This window comes from Mus pahari, chromosome 2 (genome assembly GCF_900095145.1).
Source record: "Mus pahari chromosome 2, PAHARI_EIJ_v1.1, whole genome shotgun sequence".
Taxonomy (NCBI): Eukaryota; Metazoa; Chordata; class Mammalia; order Rodentia; family Muridae; genus Mus; species Mus pahari.
In genome coordinates this window covers 110,398,257-110,406,922 of record NC_034591.1, presented here as the reverse complement: position 1 = coordinate 110,406,922, position 8,666 = coordinate 110,398,257, and the positions used below count along the sequence as shown (strand labels likewise).

The 8,666-nt window shown below is 42.8% G+C and overlaps 1 non-coding gene across 1 annotated transcript; it reads right to left on the bottom strand.

Annotated features, from left to right (window-relative positions):
- Nucleotides 1-326: 326 nt before the first annotated feature.
- LOC115063516 lies at nucleotides 327-456 on the bottom strand. Its single transcript, XR_003843380.1, has one exon. It is a non-coding gene; the product is annotated as a small nucleolar RNA SNORA17 (small nucleolar RNA).
- Between the last annotated feature and the right edge of the window lie 8,210 nt (nucleotides 457-8,666).

The window sequence follows — 8,666 nt, the reverse complement described above, 5'->3', positions numbered from 1 at the left end:
TGGGGGTCTCTGAATGTCTGGCATCATTTCAGGAGTGGTTGTGTTGGGCACTGCTTGTCCATTATGGAACCCAGTAAGAGTCATCTCAGGCATGGTCTGCCCCTGTGAACCAGACTGGTGGTCATTTCAGGCTAGCTCTCTGTTTGGGCCCCATGGTGATTGATGATTGGGACCCATCTAAGTGGCCCTATGTGAGGGTAGTCTGTCTCAGGCTCTGCCCTGGTCCCAAGTTGGGATCTTCTAGTCTCCAGCTTGCTTCCTGCCCTGGGAACCTGCCTGGGCCTGTGTGGTACAGGGCTCATGGTTGTCTCAGGCTTTTTAAAGGGAATGTTAGAGTACTAATTAATTATTCAGATGTTCACAGGTCAGAATGCTGAGTGTAGACATAGTCCCTCTCCTTGCTGCCACCTACTAATGCATGTGTAACACAGCAGCCACACCTGCAACAGGGTCTGTAATTTTCTTAAGGATGGCTTTACTCTCTCCCCCAGTGTCTTAACACAGACAGTTAAACTACCAATCTCAGGTCTTCTTTGCTAACATAGATGTTACAGCTATAAATTGCCCTCTAAGGAACACTTTAGCCGCATCTCAGAAGTCCCAGCGTGCAGTGTTTTTATTTTCATTCATACCAAAGTATTTTCCTTTTCACTGTGATTTCTTGCTTAATACACTCCAACAGAGTTTAGGACCTCGTTGCTTACATTTCACATATTTTTGTATTTCCCAAGTTTCTGTTGTTACCTAGTATGGCTTTGACAGTTTTAAACTTACTGAGAATTAAATTATTTTGTGTCTTAGACATCATATTTTTTCCCCCTGAATAATGTTCCAAGTGAGCTGAGAAAAATGCATGCTCTGCTACAGTTGGCAGAACATCCCAGAGATACTAGTGAGATCGATTTGGTGAACAGTGTTGCTCAAGTCCCATTACTTTGTTCACTTCTTGTCTAGTTGCTGTATATGTTATAAAAACTGAAGTGTTAAAGTCTCAGACTCTCATTGGACAAGTACTTCTCTCTTAGCTTTGGTTCCTGTCATACAGGGCTGTTTTTTTAGGTGTATCATTTTATATGGTTGGCCCTTTTGTCATTAAGAGAATGCCTCTTTCTCTTTAAGATTTAATATTATGGTAACATTTGTGCGTGTGTTCTCTGAAGTGCTTTTGCCTAAGTTACATAGTTTTTGTGACTGTCCTTTGTATATTTTTCTAGTGTATTCTATGGAGTAGGTGACAAGACAAGCCTCCATTGCCTCCATGTCCTTAAATTCTAAACAAATAGATAACTTTTTAACCTTTGCATGTGTGTTTATGTGCACACATATATGTGTACATGTACATGTGTGTGCATGTGTTATGCATACCCTACCCCCAAACACACCATGATATATATGTGGGGTCAAACTCCGATGCCAGTCCCTGCTTTCTACCTTATTTAAGACTGGGTTTTTATTTACCATTGCATATGCCAGTCTCGGTAGCCTGTGAACTTCTGAAGATCCTCCTATTTCAGCCTCCTCTCTCCCTTGACAAGTGCTGGGATTACAGATGTGTGCTATTGCATCTGGCTTTATATGGGTTGTGAGAATCCAAACTCAGATCCTCAGGTTTGTATGGCAAATACTCTACACACTGAGACATCTCTTCATCCTGTATTGTCTTTTCTGATGACAAAATTACTGGTATGCTGTGTGTGCATGTAGGTGGGTGTGTACGAGTATGTGTAATTCACTTACTACCTGAGACCACCTTCTTTCAGCTGGAAAAACCTTCCCTTAATACCTCTTGCATAATGGGTTGTCTTTGGAGACAATCTACCACACATTGTTGTAGTATTCATCTCAGCTCTCCCCCCCCACCCCACCAACAGATGGCGTTAGGGATTGCATCAATAGTGTCATAAAGGCATTGGTGTTGATTATGCTTGGAGCTGAATATCTAAAACGGAAATTTCAACAATTCTTGGAAGTGTACTAGACAAGCCTCCTGGTGAGGGACCCCTGGAAGGTCAGGGAAAGTGAAGCTGGAGGAACGAGCCAGAGCATCCAACTGTCAAAGTGTCTCTCTTGGTAATGTGACCCATAGAGCAAGGAAGGCCTACAGCTCTGGCTCTCTCCCAAGACAAAGAATGCGTTCCCAATTATGCTGTGGCAGCTTAAAAAATGGGTCATATCTACTTTCTCTGTTCTTTTTGCAGTGACCCCATAATCTAAACCAGCTTCTTGCTCTCTATTTAATTTGGAAAAATTTGGAAAAAAAATCATTAAAACTAAACAGACCAAGAGCCCAATTAGGAGAGTCCTGCTGCTTAACAGATAATTGAGACTTTTCCAGAAAATGACTGTCTTTGGGCCTACCTGAATTTGCAGAAGCAGTGCCAAGCAACATGGGTCAGGAATGCTGCTGGATGTCACCACCGCTTTCTCCCTAATGTCTAATGAAAACAACCCTGCGAGTCAGATGCTATTATCTCTTGTTTATAGAGGCAGAATCCAAAGCCATGAGAGTTTAAGTAACTTGCCCAGGTCAGAAAGCTAAGAAGTAGAAAGGATTTGAAATGTGGGTCTTTGTGTCCTGGGTCTCATGGTCAAAACAGTGAAGTTGAAACCATGAGATGCCATTTAGTTCTAGTTTCAATGGGACAGTTGCCTCTCACCGGCATTGTACTTCTCCCTATATGGTCTGCAGCCAGCTCGGGCTCTCTGGTTCCCTCTGTTCTGTGAGTACGTTGTTGTCTACTCGCCCCCTCTCCTCACTGATGCCACATTTGCTTTCTTAGTAGCGTGAACTTCACCAGTGTGTGTGTGTGTGTGTGTGTGTGTGCACATTAGTTTTGCAGTCACAATGTCTTGAATGCATTCATGACAGTATAATGGACACTAAACATGTACTTGATTGGCAGGTTTAAAGTACTGTTAGGTCATATAGGTAAACACACTTGTCACAAAGCTCAATGATTGAAGGTTAATTACCAGAATGCACACAGTAGAAGAAGAAAACGAACTCCTGCAAGTTGCCCTCTTTCATAAGTGCTCCATGGCAGATGTCTGTCCTGCTTCCATCCATATAAGTAAGAAAATAAGTAAATAAATATAATAAAATTACTGTCAGACGATATCCATGATGTCACTTCTTCTCTCATAAGTCAGTGTGTCTTTGTATAAGTCTTTTTTTTTTTTTTCTATATTGGACCTCTACTTTCTCATCTGTAAAAGGGTGTCTTAGTTTGGGTTTTACTGCTGTGAACAAACACAATGACCAAGGCTAGTCTAATAAGGACAACATTTAATTGGGGCTGGCTTACAGGTTCAGAGGTTCAGTCCATTATCATCAAGGCAGGAGCATGGCAGCATCCAGGCAGGCATGGTGCAGGTACAGCTGAAAGTTCTACATCTTCATCTGAAGGCTACTATCAGAATACTATCTTCTTGGCAGCTAGGATGACATCTTAAAGCCCACACCCACAGTGCTCACTTACTCCAACAGGACCATACCTTCTATAGTGCCACTCCCTGGGCTGAGTACATACAAACCATCACAAAGGCTGTATTTATATACTTCTATGACCTAGGCTAGGGTTTTTGCCATGGCCTCATTGGATCCCTAGAACTGGGAATGAGTACTTCACTAGGCCCATGAGTCTGTACTTTACTTTTCTCATACATAAGCCCAGTAACTTGCCTGGGTTGGTTGCTTTCTATGATTATACATATTCCTCAGGTAATGAACTTGTGGAGAGATGGGGCTTACTGTGGCTCAGTGTTCTGAAGGGCCTAATCCACAATGGTTGGTTGTGCTATGTCTAGGCCTTTGGTGATGCTGTACTTTCTGGGTAAATCATATAACAGAGCAAAAGTGCTCACCTTAGGCCAACAGACAAACCATGGAAAGAGAAAGAGCCAGGGTCCACGATCCCCTTTGAGTGCTAGTCCCCAGTGATGTCTTCTTACCAGGCCTCTCTTCTTCAGGACCCTACTCCCTCCTAATAGTGCTGTAGATCTTATGCCACATTGCAAATCCTAGACCACATCCCTTCAAGCATTCTCTTCCCATCTATTCTCACACAAAGCTTCATACTAGCTATTCTCTTCTGGCGTCTGAATCTAAGGACCCCTTCCTGTAACTTTGGTACCATTATGTTCTGAATACTAATACATGAATAGCATTTCCTGCATTGTATTGAGCTCCACTTCATCCCTGTAAAGCCTAAAATTCTATTGTACATGTTGCTAAAAGCTACGCTTGGCCTCCAATCTTCATCAAGACAATTAAACAGACAAGTGATACTGAAAAGCAGAGAAAGGGGAATTAATGACTCAATGAGGTCACACTGGGAAGAAGAACAAAGAGCTCTAGAGACTCCCTCAGTGATAGACAGAAATGCTAGTCTCCAGTGTGATCCTAAGGGCTACAAAGACGATAGAACACAGATCGCTCCACTAACCACTGAGCAAGGAGCTGCCCCATGGCTGCCACCAAGGCCTTGCCTAAACTGTAGACCCTGTTCAGGAGACTGCTCTACTCTGCCTTGTCCAAGTAGGTCAGCTCTCCCAAGTTCCTCTTCCACAGGAAACTCTCTCAGACCATCTGGGTTTGGTAGCTGAGTGCTGTTCTGTGCATCAACAGAAGATGTCATGCCATTCTGACAGTCAAAGACCTACAACCTCCCAACAAAGCCATCAAGACCACAGGAACCTAGGATAATCACCCAGGTAGTGGTAAGTCTTTGTCATTTTAATTGATACATAGGCCATTTGTATGATAATTCCTGCTATAATTTATCCTTCTCAAATCTCTGAGGGTGTTAACAGCAATCAGCTCCTTCTGGAAGGCTGCCACTACCTAGTCAGCTCATTTCAGATGTGAAGTCAGACCTCGAGCCTCACTTTTCTAGAGCTACTAGGTCCGCTGCGGTGTGAGGCAGACACAGATACAGTTTACCTTGCTGACAGACTTCAGGCTGGTAGAGGTAAGCTCACAAGACAGGTTTATAAGGACATGAGCACCCCAAGGTACAGTTGAAGAAAAGAATTCTATTTAGATATGAGGGCAAGCACAGCCAGAGGCATCCGGAAGGTCTAGATTGAACTGGGCCGTGAGGGAAGAGAAATGGGGGGATAGCAAGAGAGGAATAGGAGAGAGAAGGCAGAAGGGTTCCAGAGAACCAAGAGCACTTAGCTAAAATGGCTGAAATATAGAAATATATGTCTGCCCGTCTATGTATGTATGTATGTATGTATCCATCTATACTCACACACACACAAACATACACACACAAACATACACACACAAACACACACAAACATACATACACACACACACACACACACACACACACACACGTGCACACACACACGTGTGCATTCGTCAGAAGCTGGGGAAGAAGAGAAGCTAAGCTGAGCTCCTGGGCTAGAGAGGTTTAGGGTAGGGGTTTAAGGTAGGGGGTTGGACAAGAAATGCTGGGAGGAGCCACAGGTACTAAGTTTCTTTGGAACATGATATTAAGTCAGATGCTATTATCTCTTGTTTATAGAGGCAGAATCCAAAGCCATGAGAGTTTAAGTAACTTGCCCAGGTCAGAAAGCTAAGTAGAAAGGATTTGAAATGTGGGTCTTTGTGTCCTGGGTCTCATGGTTAAAACAGTAAAGTTGAAACCATGAGATGCCATTTAGTTCTAGTTTAGATGGGACAGTTGCTTCTCACCAGCATTGTACTTCTCCCTATATGGCCTGCGACCAGCATGAGATTCCTAAAGAAATCCCAATTTCCTAAGAGCTATTGTTTCACCAGTTAGCCACATTGGTTTAGCTGTTAGCTAAAGAGAGCTGTTCTCTTAGTGTAATTTTGTTTCTGGCAGGATGGCAGTATGAGGCAGGAATAAGGTTGCAGTTTAGGCTCTGACTCCAGCATCCTTGTTACTGGCTGCCAGGACACTTTTCTTGATGAATGGAAGGTAGATAACCTCAGTACTACACACCTATGGTGGAGTCCTGAGGTTGTCTTTTTGCTAAATCATATGTGTGTTTCCAGGAAGCAAAGGTGAGCATGGCTTTGATTCTAATGATAGTGTCAGTCTTAGTCAGGGTTTCTATTCCTGCACAAACGTCATGACCAAGAAGCAAGTTGGGGAGGAAAGGGTTTATTCAGCTTACACTTCCACATTGCTGTTCATCACCAAAGAAAGTCAGGACTGGAACTCAAGCAGGTCAGGANATAGGAGCTGATGCAGAGGCCATGGAGAAATGTTACTGGTTTGCTTCCCCTGGCTTGCTCAGTTTGTTTTCTTATAGAACCAAGGACTACCAGCTCAGGGATAGCACCACCCATAATGGACCCTCCCCACTTGATCACCAACTGAGAAAATGCTTTATAACTGGGTATCATAGAGTCATTTCCTCAAGGGAGGCTCCTTTCTCTCTGATAACTCCAGCTTGTGTCAAGCTGATACACAAAACCAGCCACTACAGTGTCTAATACTTTGTATAAAACCATTAAAACACATTTGAATTCATGCATAAAACTTGTCAGTCAGTCATACTTAACCACCCACAAAAACAGGAGAATGGATCACAGGAAAGTCACATGTGGAGGCTGTCATTGGTGGGTAGGAAGATTTGACAGTCATATCCTCCCCACCCCCCCATCACAATGGTATCAGACATTAAAGCAGGTATTCAGGAAAACTACTACAAAATGGCATCATGGCCTTGTTCCACCTTAGAGTTCCTGGAAGTATGAACCTAAGGTGTTACCACAAGTTCAGCCTCCATGACATGCCTTTTGTGGAAAAGACTGAATGAGACATCAGAGAGGAGACACCCAACCCTTCTACCCTTTCTTTCTTTCTTTCTTTCTTTTTTTTGGGTGGAAAGCAATAGAGAGAGAAATGGATTTTAAAGCCACCACTTTCAGGAAGTGCAAGCCTCATGCCACATTCTCAGTGCTTTATAACTTCAGAAACCGCGGTAAGGAAGGCTGACTACAGTTCTAAAGACCAGACTCAACCACACGGTGTCAGTTCTTATACTAATATTTTGGTGATGGGAAGCCGTTTTGTAATAGAACTTTCTGCTGACACATACTGCTTTTCTCTAGCTCACATATACTGGCGTGATAAGTCGATAGTGGTTTGTTTTGCGTTCTTGTGTGAACCGGGCACAAATGCAATCTGAATCCAGCCGAGAGCATTTTCTTACAGCCAGAACCAATTGCTCTTGTTATTGTATTCTCCACTGGAACCTTGGCTTCTCTACATTGGGAAGTTACACGCAAAAGAAGTCTTCAGGTGACTGGCTAGTGGCTGCTGCTCTCCAGGAGGAATCCAAGGCTACCTTTATGTCGAGAGGAAAATGAAAGTGTTTATTTAAAAACGAGTAACAACATGTGAACTTGGGAATGCACCCTGTACATGTGGGACGTGGCAACTAAAACTATTTATAAAATAGCTCTTTGTATAGATACACCGCCACAATAAGTGAAACTATTTTTAAGAGTGGCATACCCTGGAGTCTAAATCTTCTTTTAAAATTCTACATCTAATAGTTTTTTTATGCAAATAATTTTACTCTTTTCCTTGTGCCAGATGCAGACAACGATAGTCTTTTCTTAAAGCTTAATAATGAGCTACCCTACCAGTGATGGTTTTGTTTTACACACTCATTTGCTTACAGGAACATGCTTACAACAGCCAAATGGGATTTTATGGAGCAATTAGTGATTAGAAAGCAGCAAGTCCAAATGTTCAGATAGACAGGGCCAAGTGTTCTTGATAAATGTATAACTTCCCATGATTTCCCCACTATATTAATCCACTCTGAATGCTACATCTTCATCCATTCTGTCACTCCTATACACCTATGTGTGCTTAGGCTCCTGGGGGTGCAGGTGAGACTGGTCTCCCAGACTTGGATGAAATCTGGGTTCAGGACATTTGCCATTAAAACCAAGAAACCAAGAAAGTTGCACCCTTTGTGCTGTGATTCGAAGTATTCTAAGGCTTGTGCATGTGGCTCTTGCAGAAGGTCTAGTTCCTCTATAATCTCTATCCACTACCCATCACCCTCAACGGTTCAACAATGAGATAAGTAAAAAAGAATGTCGCTTAGGCAAATCTAACTCTAAAGTGCCAAGTTAGAGAACCCATATTAGTTAGGGTTCTCTGGAGGAATGGAACCAAGAGAATAAATGTGTATTATAAAGGAATATTTATTAGATTGGTTTATAATTGCTAACAATGGCCATCTGCATTCTAAAACCACCAGGATTTGTTCGGTCCACAAAGCCTGATGTCTCAGAGGTCCTAATCTGGTGTTGGAGAGCCTCTGGTCTTTATTCTACATTGCAAAGCCGAAGGAGGATTGATTTGTTTGTTTGTTTGTTTGTTTGTTTATTTTCTCCTCCTTCCCTTTCTTCTTCTTGTTCCAGCCCCACTCACTCCGGGCCCCAATGGAGGTTTTAGTGGTAGTGAAGGATATGGTTGCAGCGACAACAGTAGCAACCATGACAGGAGAGATCATTCAGCATCAAGGGGAGAAGACAGGCAAGCAGAAACAGCTTTCTTCTTAGTCTTCCTTTACCTGAGAAAGGAGTGCTCCCAGAATGTGTCACTCACTCTGAAGTGAGCTTTCTTCAGTTAGTCTTTCCTGGAAGTCCCCTCACATATTTG